The 18,010-nt window shown below is 33.2% G+C and overlaps 1 pseudogene; it reads left to right on the top strand.

Moving 5' to 3' along the window:
* The first annotated feature begins 1,555 nt into the window (after positions 1-1,555).
* LOC131415997 (olfactory receptor 9S13-like) lies at positions 1,556-2,482 on the top strand (annotated as a pseudogene).
* Positions 2,483-18,010: the final 15,528 nt, after the last annotated feature.

Genomic DNA, 18,010 nt, shown 5'->3' with positions numbered 1-18,010 from the left:
GTTACATCTTTCTTCTTTTCCAATTTTTCTGTTGAAACCAGGAACTTGTGTATGTAAAATATGAACTTAAGGAAACTAGCATTTTTGTAGTTGATAGAGGTTATTTTGACCATTCCTATGTCTTCTATAATAAATCAGTCAACATTTCTATTCACCTTTAATTTTTTCAAGAAAGTAGATATTGTATGCAGATCAAATTGATTGTAATATGCTTCCATTGTCCCAATCCATTTTAAAGTAATGTTAAAATTAGTGAAACCATAGCAATGACAACAACAAAAATTACAAGAGATATCGAGACTTTTTATAATTTATATCATACATAATTTTATTTCTTATAATTATACAATTTATATATAAATTTATATAGATACAGTATTATAAATTTTTATAATTATAAAAGACATTTCCACAGTATGTGAATTTTTGAATTTATCACTTGTCAGTTTTTTTTTTACATTTTATGATAGATAATTGAACAGTAAACCACAATGCTACTCAATCACTTGACTCTAAATATGCCTCTTAAATCTGGTTTTGTCTCAACTCATAAAATTAGAGTAAACATTACTTCCTTTCTCTACCTTTCCACTGCATTTTATTTAAGGACTTTTTATAGTCATAATAGCATAAGCCTAAATAAATGCATTGCAAACATTTAAATACATATTTGTTCCTTTTTGTTTTCATTTGTAGCTATCTTTAAATTGTCCTGTGTGCCCTCTATCCTTCATATGGACGGATCTTTGTATTTCTAATTAGATTTTTGTGTTTTTGCATTCCAATCTGCAAAATCCAAGGGGGACAAAAGAAGAAAGGAAGGAAGAAAAGCAGAAAGGAAGGGAGAGAGGGAAACAATAAAAGTCTGATTTCATTGTGTTAGGGAAATATAAGCAAGAGTCACTTCTGTTTTTAGCAGATGAACTGTGCCACTAAGACTGTACATCACTATAGGGTCAAAAATATTGAAAGAAATAAGAATATCCGGTTAATATGTAAAAGGATGATGCTCATGTCAGGATTTGAAGTCTTTCTCCTAATATAAGAAAGACAGATACAATCTTTGTATATTATTTTTCTATAGTGGATAAAGAAACTAAATAATCATTAAAAAATAAAATGAGACCATCAATTGAGCAGATTTTCATTCCAAATAAAATCTTAAGTGGATTGTAAGGTCTGCGAGAAATATCTTCCACTAAAGGAGGCAACTTTCAATGGCAGTAAGCTGATAATAAATCAAGAGAGAAAGAAAAAAGCTGTTTGTTTCCAGATTTTCCTAGAATCTTCACTTTCTCAAAACACACTTAGAGAGAAAATATGCATCATTTTCAAATAAGTATATCTAAAAAGGCTAATCAACAAGATTGAACTCTTCACTAGGAAGACTTTTTAAAAATAGTAATCTGTTCTTTATGTTCATTGGTGTTTTGTAAAATTTTGGGTGCAATATAATATGAAATAAAATGTTTTCAATTACTTTTACTAAAACAAGTATTCTTTTCACTCGTTTCTTTCATTTTTACCATCTCTCCAGTTCCACCTATGTCCAACTATGAATAGCGAGCTTAATAGGAATTACTCAGAGATGACTGAGTTTATCCTACTGGGGTTCAGAACCCCTCCAAAGCTACAGATCCTCTTATTCCTAGTGTTCTTGCTGCTCTACATGTTCACTGTGTTGGGAAATATCAGCATGATAATTAAGATGGACTCCAGATTGCCAATGCCTGTGTATTTCTTCCTTAGGAACTTGTCCTATTTAGATCCCTGCTACTCCACAGTCGTTGCTCGCAACACTTTAGCCAACTTCTTGTCTAATGAAAAGAACATTTCTTACAATGGCTGTGTTGCTCAATTTTTCTACTTTGCCCGTGTGTCACAGCTGAAAGCTTTCTTCTGGCTATCGTGGCATTTGATGGATTCTCGACCATTTGCTCTCCTCTATTTTACCCTGTGCAGAAGTCCCAGAAAGTCTGTGTTCTATTGGTAACTGGATCCTATATCTGTGGACACATCAACTCCATAGTCCAAACAGGTTTCACCTTCAGTTTGTATTTCTGTGAGAAAACAGATTGGACCACTTTTTCTGTGCTGTCCCAGCCTGATGAAGATCTCATGCGTTGACACCTTTGTGAATGAGATTGTACGGTTTATTCTCTCTGCTCTCATCATCATCACCACCACAACCATCATTCTGGTTTCCTATGCTTCTGTCCTTTCCACTGTCCTGAAGATCCCCTCCACCCATGGCAGGAGTAAGACCTTCTCCACCTGTGGCTCCCATATAGCAGTGGTGAGTTTATTCTATGGGACTGTCTTCTTCATGTATGCCCAACCTGGCGCCATCTCTTCACCAGAGCAAAGCAAGATTGTAGCTGTGCTCTATACACTTATAACACCAATGCTAAACCCTCTAATGTATAGTATGAGAAACAGAGATGTGAAAGATGCTGTGAAAAGAACATTACACAGGAAATGATTCTCTCACTGATGTGTGTAAAACCATTACATAAAGGACAAATTTTGCTTTCTAAGGGTCCTAGTTATCCTTGTTTTTGTAAAATTATTATATCAAACATATATATATGGCAACAAATATTTATCTATATTTCCCAAAGTAGTATTTCTAATAATATAGTTATATGCTTCCTTATTTTATTTGCTTAGAATATATGAAATCATGTATGTTTTCAACTTATGATGTGGTAATATTTTCATTTCATTTTACCTTGATTAAAAAGTGAATATTAAGAGCTGTTATTACATAATAATTAAATTAAAATTACATTGGTCTGAGCTATTATTTAACATTTTATTCTACAAAGTAAGTAAACTGATATTTATTTGGAAAAGATAACAGTCCCATTGTGTAGGTGGCAAAACGGAATGGTAACGGTTACATAGAATGCTTTTGAGTAAACGTCCTATTCTTTCCCAAAGATCCAGGTTTATCTTCTGAGGAGTGTCATCCTTAGAGTTACTACTCCTGTACACAGGGGGCCCACAGTATATTATTTGAGAAGCAATTCTTCACGTGGAAAATGTGTGTCAATAACATTCTACTGATTTTTATTTCCCCATTTTCTTCCTAATGTAAAATGATACATTTTATAATAATAAAAGCTGATACATAAAGAACAGGTAATATATGTCAAACATCATTTTTATCACAATTTTCAAATGAAGAAATTGAGGCACTGGAAGACAAAGTAACTTGGTGTAGCCAAAACTCAACACCAGTATGGAGCAGAAATTTTATTATCTAACTATATATTTCAAATCATGTGGAGTATTCTGAAAATGTAAGCTCACAACCTAGAAACAATCATTTCTGAATGGAGGTATAGATATGGGGCCAGTCCTGAAACTATACTAAAGTTGACCAACTGTCCTGTTGTTATTTGTACAAATTTTATTCTGAATTTCTATTTTCTTTTAACATTTTAGTCAATTTTTGGTGTAGAACAGTATAACATTTGTATATAATTTTATTTATTGGTCTTTTCTCTTTTAATTTATTACATATACTTACCCACTCTAAATCAGATATTTTAAATGCTGTTTTTTTTTCTTTTCTTTCCTTTCTTTTTATTTTTTTTTTCTTTTGCTAAGGAAGATTCACCCTGAGCTAACATCTGTTGCCAATCTCCCTCTTTTTTTTTTTTTCGTATGTGAGTCACTACCACTGCATGACTACTGACACATGAATGGTGTAGGTCTGTGCCCGGGAACTGAGCCCAGGCTGCTGAAGTGCAGCTTGCTGAACATAACCACTAGGCCACTGGGACTGTCCCTAATGTTAACTTTTTAATATATTATTGTAGAATTTTACTTAATATGAAATTGTTTTTTCTATATGATCTGGACTGAGGTCATTACTCAAGTTCTTTATCAATTAGTCAATTTTTCTAACATTTAAAAACAACTCTTTCACAAGAAGCCTTTGCAGAACTCTTTCTTCTCTACTCTGAGTTTTCACCTCTTTTCCTCATTTTTAGTATAATTCCTTGTAGGAAAAAAAACGAAAAAGGAGAAGGAAAAATATGAGAGGAAATGAATGTTTTTGCACTACTTTCTCTACTAAATAAGAATCCAGGAACTTAATCAAGCCAAATGTATTAGTGGGAATGAATCATTTGTTTTAATATTTTTACATGAGGCTTGTCACTGTTCTGACACTCATCCACAAGGGTCAGACCAGAAAGTTAGGTCTTTCATTTCTCTTTCTTCTCACACATGGGTTGTATACCATCTCATTGTGGCAGGGTTTTTTTTTCTTAACTGATATTAATAATTGAATTTAGGCAGAAGAGGAAGGACTTCCAAGATCTCATGGCTTCCCCAAATGCTAATTAAAATAATTAGCTAATTAAAATAAAGTGATACTTTGTTTCCAATTTGCTCCTGTTATTTAAGGCAAATAAGTCCTACAGATAATTCTTGATAGGACCCACAGCCAGGCTATCTCAGGATCAGGAAATTACTGGTCTTCTGGTAAAATATTAATCAATAGGACCAACATTACCTGAAATTTCTAATAAATGATAACAATTTCTTTTGGCTTTTGAAATTTATTGTGATCATATAGTACATTTTATACATACTAGATTGTATTTAAAGTTTTTTGTTTTGTTCCATCTATTTGTCTGTTTTTATACTGGTATCACATCCTTGTTACACAATAGGATTGAATGCCTGATGGGGCTACATCTCTTTCAAACATTTCTCAGCTGATATTACTTCTTAATTCAGTGACTTCAGAATTATTTTGCATTTAAAAATAATTCCTATTTGTGTTTAGCAGAATTTCATTTAGCGGGTAGCTGATATATTTACAACTCACATTTGTAAGAACGAGGCTGAGAGTATTGCTTCTGATATCACACAGCCTAGGTTTAAGTCCCTGTGCTACCACTGATCTCAGATTTGAGAAGTCCTTGAATGGTTTTAAGGTTGAAGGGATACTGTCAGTTTACCTACTTCATGCAACAGATCAGAGAATTACATAAAATACGATAACCCAAGCTATAGCACCAGAAAGTATTCAGTTAGGTGTAGCTTCTACTCTTATTATTATTACTGTTATCATCATCATGTTTTTTGCATGTTTTAGCAATGCTGCAGAGTTTTTATATTTGAGGAAATACATTTTTTAGTAAATGTATTTCTATTTGTTTTATATATTAGTTGCTATTTTGACAAAAATCTTTATTAGCTTGTGTTTTCTGATGGATAATTCTAGGACTCAGAGAACTTTTTATTTTATTTATTTATTTATTTTGGTGAGGAAGACTAGCCCTGAGCTAACATCCGTTGCCAATCCTGATCTTTTTGCTGAGGAAGATTGGCCCTGGGCTAACATCTGTGCCCATCTTCCTCTACTTTATGTGGGACGCCGCCACAGCATGGCTTGACACACGGTGTGTCAGTGTGCACCCGGGATCCGAACCTGCCAACCCTGGGCCGCCACAACGTAGTGCGCACACTTAACCGCTACACCACCGCACCGGCCCCTCAGAGAATTTTTTAATAACTCACTATTTATTTTATATAAATTCAACCTACTAAACTTTTGCTCAATTCTTAGAATTTTTAAATTAAATATTAGATTTCAAGCCTGCCTAGCAAAGAAAGAGTCAGTTTTTGAAAAGTTTCCATCAGCACTTTCTCGAAGTGTTAATATTAATTAACAATACTGCTGTATAAAGTATAGGTGTATTTCTTTACTCCTCAAATCAGACTTATGGTGAAGGCAGCATTATATGTATTAAATGTATAGTTTGCATTAATGTGTTTCATGAGTATAGAAATTGTATCTTGGAAGAATTAAGTAATGTGCTTAGTTTCACATAGCCAGTAACAACCAAGGTCAGGGCTGGAACATAGAACTTTCTGAATCCAAAGCCCATAGAGGGAAAGATCATATTGCAGTGGCTCAGAGAAAGTTTTATTCTCTATAGGTGTTCATATTATAAATGTATTTATTAGCTCAAATGTATTAATTTTATTCAAGTCCCTCTCATTTCATTTACGTTTGCCTTCTGGATATATCATAAACTGAATGTTGTCTGTGATTCTTTGGTCATTTCTCTGTTACAATAATTTTTGATTTATTGTAATATGTAACACACACCATTTGGTTATATATTTTATGAATGTAGATGCATTTCTTAGTTATATTTATAAGTGTATTATCCTGAATTCTACTTTATTTAATATCAGTATGGCACTTTGGTTATTTTAAAAATTTTATCTATCTTATTAAAACTTTGATGTTGCAATTTTTTATATAACATTTTATAGCTTTGACTTTCTAAATCTTAAGTCCCCCGCCCCCCATACACAACAGAGACACCTTATTTTTAAGTGGGAAGGATCTATTTCATTTATGCTAATTGTAATAATCTGTTATTTTTCACTTTTGACATTTTTAATATCTTTGTCTTTTCCATGTTCCGTTTTTTGGATATTTTACTATTAAGGAAATAATTATCCTGCTGCTTTCACCTTTGAGAAGTATAAGCTTAAATTATATTGCATCACTTGTGTTTACGTTTAAGTATAGGAATTTTATCTCCCTTTATGTCTTTTTACTCTCTCCCATTTAGAATATAATTTTCTAAAATATTTCATGTACACATATTTAGAACCACAGGAGACAGTATTGTAATTTTTACTTCAACTATCAAACATAATTTTGAGAACCGAAGGGAAGGAAAGTTTATTGTACTTACCCACAATGTAGTATATCACCCATATTATATATTATTATGCTTTGATTTTTCAACTTTTCCATGTAATCTCTTGTAACTGTGACTTTTTATAAATCAACTTTCCCTTCTTCCAAGAGAAATGTAATTCTCTTAAAATTAGGGTAGTATATGTCATTCACACTCGTTACAATCTGTTTTCCTTCACTTTTATCATTTTTAATATTTCTTTACTCCTTGTATATTTCTCTTTCGTGTGTTTTTTTGAGAAAGTAGTATTTCTGCTATTTTCATCTTTGTGAAGTATAAGCCTATATTACATCACTTGTGTCTATGTTTAGCAAATGTGTCACATTTATACCTTTCAACTTTTAAGATTCAATAGATTATTATAACTCATCTTTTATGAATAGTATTGTTTTTGAGCCTTGTAAAAAAATATATATATCTTTCAGTTGGTCTTATACTATAAACAAGTGATCTGGAATGTAGTAGAATTTTTCCAAAATATATTATTATATTATTTAACAGATGAGAAATATGTAGTCGCTATAATTTCGTAGACATTTAAGAACATATAGCCTATGTACCCATACGTAGAAAAAGTTTATTTTAATTCTTAAACGTCAAGTGACACTTACGGGAATCATATATTTCTCTATGCTCTCTCATCTTTAATATTGCACTTTAAATGCATCGTATTTATTTATTTTTGCTTCCTGTAATAGCAAGCGAATGTCTCTTTAGCAGACTATATCTTATTCTTCAGCGAGTCTTTCCAAGGGTTTAGAGTCTCTTTTTGACTCATTTCAAAAATTTCCTTCCCTTTAAACACATTAAAATGAGGAAGGAAGAGAATTTATAAAATATGAGCAAACGGATTTTAAAAATAACTAGAATGGTGTGATCCAGGCCTGGACCTACAGAACCGCTCAGGAGTCCTGGAGGGTTGTGGCTCCAGAAGAAAACCCTGGACGCAGCTGCAGTTTGCTGCCATCTGGTGGCTGTTGTCCACTCTACCTAAATCCAAGTAAAGATTCTGGGTCCTGTGATAGAATAGAACTTCCAGAACAACGGTTAAGAGTACAAAGTATTTCCTAGTTTCTTGGTTTCCATCGCCTTCATATTGGCCTGAGCAGGGGGGATGGGTTAGAAATCACTAGAAATGTGCAAATCCGCCCTGCAGCTGCCTGTCTCCCGAGATGAAGGTGTCTGGCATTTTGTTCTTTCCCCTGACCAAAAATAAGTCCTGAAGATCTCATCCCCTGTTTCAGAAAAGGGGTGAAAAGAAAATGGAAAATATTTGCCCATTATTTCATATCTGAATTTGTCTTATCTTGAGATACATTTTCACAGGGTTTGACTGAATTTTATTTAGAATTGTGTGTATGTTCATCATCGAGAGAGACTAGACTAGACTAGACCAAGGCATTACAATACTTGTCCCATTAAATTGAAAGTTATAGATGAAGTGGTGTTTGAAAAAGTACATTTTCTTTCAAAAAAATTGTTCATAATACTGAATTCTGTCCAAGCTTCTGCTAAACTAATATCAATTACATTTAAAATTTCCTAACTTCTTGTCTTGTTCTTGATCTTCAGTCTTTCATCATTAAGGATGATGTTACCTATAGCTTTTTCATGGATGCTTTGTATCAGGCTGAGGAAAATTACTGAGAGGTATTATCAGGAATAAATGCTTTGTTTTGTCAAATCCTTTTCCTGCATTTACTGAGATTATTTATATATAGATATCCTTTGTAGTTTGCTAATATAGTAACTCACACTGATTTATTTTTGAATGTTAAACCAGCCTCACATTCCCAGGATAGCCTCTACTTGGTCATAGTGTATTATCCTTGTGATCCTTTGTTGGATTGAATTTACTAAAATTTTGTTTAGAATTGTTGCACGTATGTAAACAACAGGTATTGGCCTGTAGTTTCCTTTTCTTCTGTTTCTGTCTGGTTTAATACCAACAATACACTGGCTACATAAAATGAATTAGGAAGTATTCCTTTGTTTTAATTTCTTTGGAAAATGTTATGTAGAATTGCTACTGTTTTTACTTAAATGTTTGGTATAATTCACCAGTGAACTAAACTAGAGTTTTTCTTTGTGGGATAGTTTTTAACTACAATTTCAAACATTTGAATTGCTCTCAATGAAACAAACTAGAGCAGTCATTAGGCTTACTACATTTCTTTTCCATCTTTTAGAAATCACTGTCTTTCATTGCCCATCAAATCTATACCAAATATATGCCAAAGAAAAGCTAAGTGCTTCCTTTAACTGAGAAGGTGCAAGTTCTAGACTTAAAGAAAGAAAACAATTATATGCTGAGGTTGCTAAGATCTATGGTAGGAACAAATCTTCTATCCGTGAAATTGTGAAGAAGGAAAAAGAAATTTGTGCTAGTTTTGCTGTTGCACCTCAAATATGTACACATAAAAATCTTTATATATGTATGATTCAGTACTATCCATGATTTCAGGCATCCACTTGGGGTCTTCGAACATATTCCGCATGGATAAGGAGGGACTAATGTACCTGGTTTTTAAAAATCATACTTTTTTCTGAAGATAATTTTTTTTTCTTGGTGAGGAAGATTGGCCCCGAGCTAACATCCATGCCCTTCCTCCTCCATTTTGTATGTGGGATACCACAACAGCATGGCTTGATGAGCAGTGCGTAGGTCCATGCCTGGGATTCGAACCTGCAAACCCCAGGCTGCCGAAGCAGAGTGTGCAAACTTAATGACTGCGCCACTGGGCCAGACCCCCCGAAGATAGTTTTCTTAATTTAGAAAATTTTTTCCTTGTTCAGTGTCTCATATATCCACTATTTATTGACTACTTTCTATTTCTCAGGTGCTACAGATTCCTTTTAATTTAATACATCACTTAATTTAGTCCTTACAGCAGCAATCCTGTATGGTCTGTTTTAACACATATTTTGATGATGAGAAAACTGAGGCTCATGGAATTTGAACAATTTGTCCAAGATTACCCAGCTAGTGAGCGGCAAGACATCTCAGATTTATGTTTTTTAAAAGGCCACTGTTATAACTAATAAGATCTTTTGACTTCACGAAAAAATAATAACAGAACCTAAATAAGTTTCACTACTTCTGACTCTATTTTTAATTTTATGAAAACTTCTAAATAAAATTGTGACTTCAAATATGATATTAAGTTCCTTGAAGGGGAGGATATTTTTTGTTCAGAAATTAAATATAGTAATGGAACCACAGAATTATAACCTAATTTTTATTTTTTTCCACTTGCATTTAAGTTTTCAGATATCTTAAAAATTATTAATGTTTTATCTGTGTGCCTTTTTAGTGTTTGATATTAAGATTGATAGTTATTAAAAAAAGTAAAGAGCAAAATCTATGTAATACAGAGTTTTTTACCCTATTTATTTGCATTAATGTCTTCAGTTATTTAACATATACAAGGAAAAACCACTTCTTGGTGGGGAAGTTAATCTTGTACTTCAACCACAATGCTTCTATATAAACATAATAATTCTTGTATATAAGATGTTAACGCCTGACAGCAAAAGGAAGCACACATACTGGAGTTTGGCTGCCAACAAGGGAGCAGAGCTACTAGCGATCAGAGATTTGCTGTTCTGAAGTAGGAGGTGGAGGTTGAACGGTATATGGTTAGTGTAGGAGGTAAGAGTTTGATTTATCATTTCAGATGACTTTCTTTAAGACCGAGGCTTCATTCTACCTCATGAAACAGTAATCCCATTTCCTAATGTCTTTTAAATAGCTGAACGTTTTAAGACAGCCAAATTAACTGCATCTTGTGGTGGGAAAAGGAATTGTTCTATACTTGACCCAATTTTCCATTCCTACAGGAAAAATAATTTTTTAGGTGCTTGTTTGCTTGTTTAATTTGGCTAACATTTATTGTGCTTTTAAGATGTTCTATTAACTGTAAATACGGCTTTTCATACTCAGTTTCATGCTATCCTCACAAGAATCACATAAAGTAGGTATTATTAGTATCTTCCTTTTGACAGAAGAGGACTTCAAGGCATTGAAAGTGTAGGTAGTTATCTTAGATTCTTTTAGATCGAAAGAGGTAAAATTTGGACTCAGTCCATCTGATTCCAAAGCCCTAAACAAATGGCATAAAATGATCGATAACATCATTGTCCCAGACATCCTTTGCCTGTCCACATTTCTTGTATCATAGTGACACTAAATATATTAGAAAAAATTATATATAACATATTTGGGTACTGGTACTTCAAAATGTAAAGCTATTCTGTCAGATGTGTTGCCAAGAAAACCTCATTTTCTATTAGCATTTTTTCTTTCACTGGGAACTGCAAGAACCACAAGTTGACAAGGCTTTCCACAGGGTTCATGATGACCCACTCATTTTCTCAGAGAGGTCTCAGCTGTGAAGAGTGAGCTGAATAAGAATTACTCAGAGGTGACTGAGTTTATTCTGCTGCACGTCAGGACATCCTCTGAAGTACAGATTCTCTTATTCTTACTCTCCTTGCTTGTCTCTGTGGTCACGGTGGTGGGAAATATCAACGTGTTAGCTGTCATCAAAATAGACTCCAGACTTCATACACCTATGTATTTCTTTCTTTCTTTTTTAAATTGAGGTATAATTGACATAGGACATTATGTTAGTTTCCGATGTACAACATAGTGATTCGATATTTGTATATGCTGTGAAATGATCAGAATAATAAGTCCAGTTGCCATCTGTCACCATACAAAGTTACAAAATGTTTTTATTCTTGCTGTGAGAATTTTTAATATTTGTACTCTTAGCAGCTTGTAAATATGCAAAACAATACTATTGACTATAGTTGCCATGCTGTACATTACATTTCCATGACTTATTTATTTTATAAATGGAAATTTGTACCTCTTGACCCCCTGCACCCATTGTGCCCACCCCACAATCCCCTCCCCTCAGACAACCAATCAGTTCTCTGAATCTATTAGTTTTGTTTTGTTTGTTTTTCAGATTCCACATACAAGTGAAATCATATGGTATTTGTCTTTTTCTGTCTATTTCACCTAGTCTAGTACTCTCATGGTCCATCCATGTTGTCACAAATGGCAAGATTTCTTTTTTTTATGGCTGAGTATTATTCCATTGTATATATGCACCACATATTCTTTATCCATTATCCATTGATGGGCACTTAGGTTGTTTCCATATCTTGCCTATTGTAAATAAAGGTGCAAAGAACTTGGGGTGCAAGTTTATTTGAGAGTTTTCTTGTTTCTTGAGGTAGGCATTTATCATTATGAGCTTCCCTCTTAGAACTGGTTTTGCTTAATCTCAGATTTTGGTGTGTTGTGTTTCCATTTTCTTTTGTCTCAAGGTAGTGTTTGATTTCTTCATTGACCTATTGTTGTTCAGTTGCATGTTGTTTAATTTCCATGTATTTGTGAATTTCAGTGATCTTGTAATTCCTTTCTAGTTTTATACCATTGTGGTCAAAAAGATGCTGGATATGATTTCAGTCTTCCTAAATTTATTGAGACTTATTTTGTGGCCTAACATGTGACCTTTCCTGGAGAATGTTCCATGTGCACTTGAGCAGAATGTGTATTCTGCTGCTTTTGGATGGAGTGTTCTGTGTATATCTATGAAGTCTATTTGGTCTAATGTGTCTTTTAAGGCTGTGTTTTCTTCTTGACTTTCTGTCTTCATGGTCTATACATTGATAATTTTTTTTGTGTGAGGAAGATTAGCCCTGAGCTAACATCCATGCCAATCCTCCTCTTTTTGCTGAGGAAGACTGGCCCTGGGCTAACATCGGTGCCCATCTTCCTCCACTTTATATGGGATGCCACCACAGCATGGCCTGACAAGTGGTGCGTCGGTGTGGCCCGGGATCCGAACCCCGGCTGCCAGCAGCAGAGCGCGAGCACTTAACCGCTATACGATGGGGCTTGCCCTATAATTGTTTTTTCAATCCATTCAGCCACTCTGTCTTTTGATTGGAGAATTTAGTCTATTTACATTTAAAATGATTGTTATAGTTATGTACTTATTGCCTTTCTGTTAATTGTTTCCTGGCTGTTTTGTAGTTCTTCTCTGTTTCTTTCTTCTCTTGCTCCCATCCCTTACGGTTTGATGACTTTCTCCAGTGTTATGGTTAGATTCCTTTCTCATTATCTTTCGTGTATCTACTGTAGGTTTTTGCTTTGTGGTTACCATGTGGCTCACATATGACAACCTACCTATATAACAGTCTGTTTTAAGTTGATGGCAAGCTAGGTTTGAACACATTCTAAAACTGTACATTTTTACTCCCCCCTCATCTTTTAAGTTTTTGAAATCACATCTACATCTTTTTGTTTTGTGTATCCTTTAACTAATTATTATAGTTATCTTTATTACTTTTGTCTTTTAACCTTCATACTACCTTTATAATCCACTACCTTTACTATATATTTACCTGTACCAGCAGATTTTTACTTTCATATGTTTTCCTGTTTCTAATTAGAGCCCTTTGTTTTCAGCTGAAGGAAGTTCCTTTAACATTTCTTGTAGGGCTGGTTTAGTGGTGATGAACTCCTGTGACTTTTGCTTGTGTGGAAAACTACTTCTCTCTCCTTCAATTCTAAGTGATGATCTTGCTGGGTAGAGTATTCTTGGTTGAAGTATTTTCCTTTCAGCACTTCAATCATATCATGCCACTCCCGTCTGTCCCACAAAGTTTCAGCTGAAAAATCTGCTTACAGTCTAACGGGGATTCCCTTGTACATAACAAGTTATTTTCTCTGTTGCTTTTAAGATTCTCTCTTTATCTTTAACTTTTGAATTTTAATTATAGTATATCTTGGTGTGGATATCTTTGGGTATCTCTTACTTGGAACTCTCTGGGCTTCCTGGACTTGAATGTCTTTCCTTCTCCAGGTTAGGGAAGTTTTCGGCCATTATTTCTTCAAAAAGTTTTCTGCCCTTTTCTCTCTCTCTTCTCCTTCTGGGACCCCTATAATACAAATGTTGTTCTGCTTGATGTTGTATCATGAGTTCCTTAAGCTATCTTCTCTTTTTAAAATTCTCTTTTCTTGTGCTGGTCTTTTTGGTTGAGTTCCACTGCTCTGTCTTCCAGATCACTGATCCTTTCTTGTGCTTGATTTAGTCTGCTGTTGAACCCCTCTAGTCCATTTTTTAGTTCAGTTATTGTATTCTTCAGCTCTGTAACTTCTGTTTGGTACTTGCTTGGATTTCTTTGTCTCTTTGTTGAAGTTCTCACTGTGTTCATCCATTTTTCTCCCGAGTTCAGTGAGCATCTTTATGATCATTACTTTGAACTTTTTATCAGGTAAATATTTATCTCTGTGTTATTAAAGTTTTTTGGGGGGAGTCTTATGTTGTTTGGAAAACAACTAAAATAAATAAAAATAACTAGAATAACAATAATTAGGAAGGCATGTGTATATCCTCAAACTATATTAAATGTTAACCACTGAAAGAGTAACAAGGGAGTCAGAATGTTACCGTGAGATGGGAAGATACAGGTATGAGATGAGAGGGAACCACATGTTTAATGTCCATATGTGATCTGAATTTGATGGTGTAGCCTGAAACAAGGATTACTATTAATTTCTTTCTGTATACTTGAAATTCAGATGTATTAGAATTATAACATAGTATCATTCCATGTGTTTAATGACTTTCCCCAGAATTTTACTTAATATATTATTAATATTTTTGCATCTGCCTTTTTGTTTGCATTTTGTTTTCTCTTTCACCTTTGTAATCCTCTTTATTTTCAGTGTATATTCTGTTCTCTAATTCTTTATTCCCACTTGGTTTGTTTTTTACATTTGCTTATATTGGTCAGTTTCTTGGCAGAGTCTTTTTTTCACCTCATAGATTTTTTTCTTCGTAGACTTTGCTTCAGTTACTAGTGCATTCACATTTAAAAATGAAGCCATATAATGCTGATTTAATCTGAGTTTCCTGATGATTATCAATGTTGAACATATGTGTTTTTTGGAAATTTGTATATTACTTTGATGAAGTGAATGTTGGATTTTGTTTGGTCAAATTTCATTTTATTGGTCACTTTCTATTTATTGAGATTTTAAAATTCTGGATGATGTTTGTGAGAAGTTATGTAATTTGCAAATATTTTATCGAAATATGTTGTCATTTGCTTATCTGAACAGTGTCTTTCAAAAATTAGAAATTTCATAAATTCAATAAAGTCTCATTTATCGTTATTCTTTTTCAATTGTTCTATGATGTTTTATCTAAGAAATCTTTGCCTAACTCAAAGTTACAAATGTTTTCTCCTAGGTTTCTAAAGAATTTTGTGATTTTAAGTTTATCATTTATTTCCATGATGTATTTTTGAGTTAATTTTTGTATGTGGTGAGAGGCATAAATAAATCTATTTTTTTGCATATGGATATTTAATTTTTCCAGCATTCTTTGTTGAAGATTATCTTTTTTCCAGTGACTTGCTTTTGTATCTTTGCTGAAAGGATTTGACCATATAGGTGCTGGTTGGTTTCTGGCTCTCTCTTCCTTTGGTCTATTTTCATATCTTGATGTCAATTCCACATTCTTTTGATTACTGCAGCATTTTAGTATGTCTTAGTATTAGGATATTAAAATTAGTGAGGCCTCCAACTTTGTTGTTTTTTTCAAAGTTATTTTTGCTATGCTAATTCCATTGCATTTCTAGTAAAATTTAGAGGAAACTTGTTGATTTTTACAAAAAAAAATTTGTTTAGATTTTGATTCTAATTAAATTGAATCTATAAATCAATTTGATTATAACTAACCCCTTAACAATATTGAGTCTTTTAATTAATAAGTATGGTATAGCCTCCATTTGTTTAGGTCTTCTGTAATTTCTTTCATCAATGTTTCTAGTTTTTAGCGTACTGGGCTTACACATTTGTCAGACTTGTCAGTAAATGTTTAATACGCTTTATGTTATCAAATATGATATGTTCTTAGTAGAACACAGTTGTATTCAAACTCCTCCAGAAAATAGAAGTAGAATAATATATCCCAACTCATTATCAGGCCAAAGTACTTTGATAGCATATCTCTCTCTCATGAACAAAGATACAAAAATTATTAATAAAATGTTAGAAAATCAAATCCACAATATATAAAAAGGATACTGCATCATCACCAGTGAAGTTTATTTCAGGAAAGTAAGGTTGATTTAATATTTATTATTCTGGTAGCTTTCTGGTAGATTCTATGGAATTTAATGCACAGGTAATCATGTCGTCTGCTAATAAATGCAGTTTTTCTACTTCTTCCTTTTTATTTTGGGTTCCTTTAGTATCTTTTTATTACTCTATTGCACTTTCTTGAACCCTCCATTCAATGGTGAATAGAAGTAGTGAGCCAGACGTTCTTGCCTTTTTCCTGATGTTGGCAGAAAATTATCCTCTGTTTCACTATTAGATATGATGTTAATTGTCATTTTATCATAGATGTTTTTGGTCAGGTTGTGGAACTTCCATTATTTTTATAGTTTTCTCCTAGTTTCTATCAGAAATTGAGGTTGAACTTCTTCTTGCCAATTGATATTATCACGTTTCTTTCATTTTTAGTCTGTTAATATGCTGAATAACACTCACTGATTTTCTCATGAGGTTGTATGGTTATGACCTTTATGAAAAGGATGTAGTTGGAAGTGTCATATGAAATTGGAAAGCATCTTTAAAGGAAATTTGTATACCTTTCTTCTTCCCTATTTCATAATGGCTACAATGAAGTTTTTCTTTTCTAATTTTCCTCTTTTGGGCTGGAGCTCTGGCAGTCATTTAGAATCATAGTGTTTGTATTAACTAAGTGGCTTAAAACAGCAAACATTTATACGTTTTTCATTCAATGATTTTGTAGTCTTATGGTTTTTAATGGCCTCACTTACATATCTGCCTTTTTGCTGATGGTTGGCTGACTGTCTCTGGGGGTTCTGAGCCACGTATCTCATAATTTAGAGTATTAACTCTGTCTCCCTAAAATAATGATGGGCACAGAGTTCATAAATATAGCAAGAGGAATTTGCAAAGTCTCCTAAAGTTTAAAAATTCCCACTTCAAAGCCACTACATTATGTTTTCCATGTTATGTATTTTTCAGAATTTTCTATTATGGTTAAAAATATCATTGTTTTTGTGTTGGTCAATTTTCACATTTTTCATATTCATTTGCTTTCATCTTTTCTGGATTAGTATTGCAAGAGAATTGTTTTAGAAACTGCTTTTGATTTTGATGACGATTTTATTATTTAGTTTCATTGTTGTAATTTTTCTGTCATTAATTCTCACCGGGTTATTTCATTCTCATTAATTTCATTCCTAACCATTTCATAATTTATAGTTTTATGTTATTTTAATATATAAACTTTTTGGATGCTTTATTTTTAGAAGAGCTCTCTTGCCTATGTGAATGAATCTGCCTATTATATTCTCTTATGATATTAAGTATATCAATACGTTATTATATTAAATGTGAGATTCTGGCATAGCTTTGTAGCCATATCATGATTTTTAAAAATTTGTTTTTATTATTTTATTGAGGTCACATTGGCTTACAACATTGTGTAAATTTCTGGTATACATTGTTATATTTTAGTTTCTGTACCGACTGCATCATGTTCGGCACCAATAATCTAGTTTTTATCCGACACCATATATATGTACCCCTTTATCCCTTTCACCCTCCCCTCATCCCTTTCTCCTCTGGTAACCACTAATCTGTCCTCCTTATGAATGTGTTTGCTTATCTTCCACATAACCCATCATGACTTTTGAATACAGTGAACTGATATATCTGGTGTATTTTTTCCAATGAATATAGTTTTAATTTACTGTGGTATTTTTTTACAGAAAAAATCTCCTGTAAGCAATATATAGTTGGATTTTGTTTTACACATTATTGCTATTATAAATTCTATTTAAAGTGCTTCAAAAATAATTCATATTTTATTTTATTTTAGGGTGGTTGACATTTAACTTTTTATGTGTTTATCTTTCCCTCTTACATTGTTAATTATTAAATGGTAGTACATTTTCATATGTGACAGATATTTATATATGGCCTTAGGCCCCATTTTTGTTTGGTTCACTGCTCTGGTTTGTCTTTACTGCTACGAGACAGAAAGGACACTGTCAGTACATTCTTTGTAAGACACCCAACATAATAAAGTGGATGCGTGAACATAGTTCCCAGAAAAAGCCACAAATGGACTTGAGGGTCAGCTCTCCTCCCTCGCTCAGCTCTGCTGCAGCCAACCATCTTAAGTGGGTAAACCAAGCCC

Source organism: Diceros bicornis, chromosome 17 (genome assembly GCF_020826845.1).
Source record: "Diceros bicornis minor isolate mBicDic1 chromosome 17, mDicBic1.mat.cur, whole genome shotgun sequence".
Lineage (NCBI taxonomy): Eukaryota > Metazoa > Chordata > Mammalia > Perissodactyla > Rhinocerotidae > Diceros > Diceros bicornis.
Note: the sequence above shows the minus strand (reverse complement) of the source record. Positions and strands in the feature narration are given on the sequence as shown.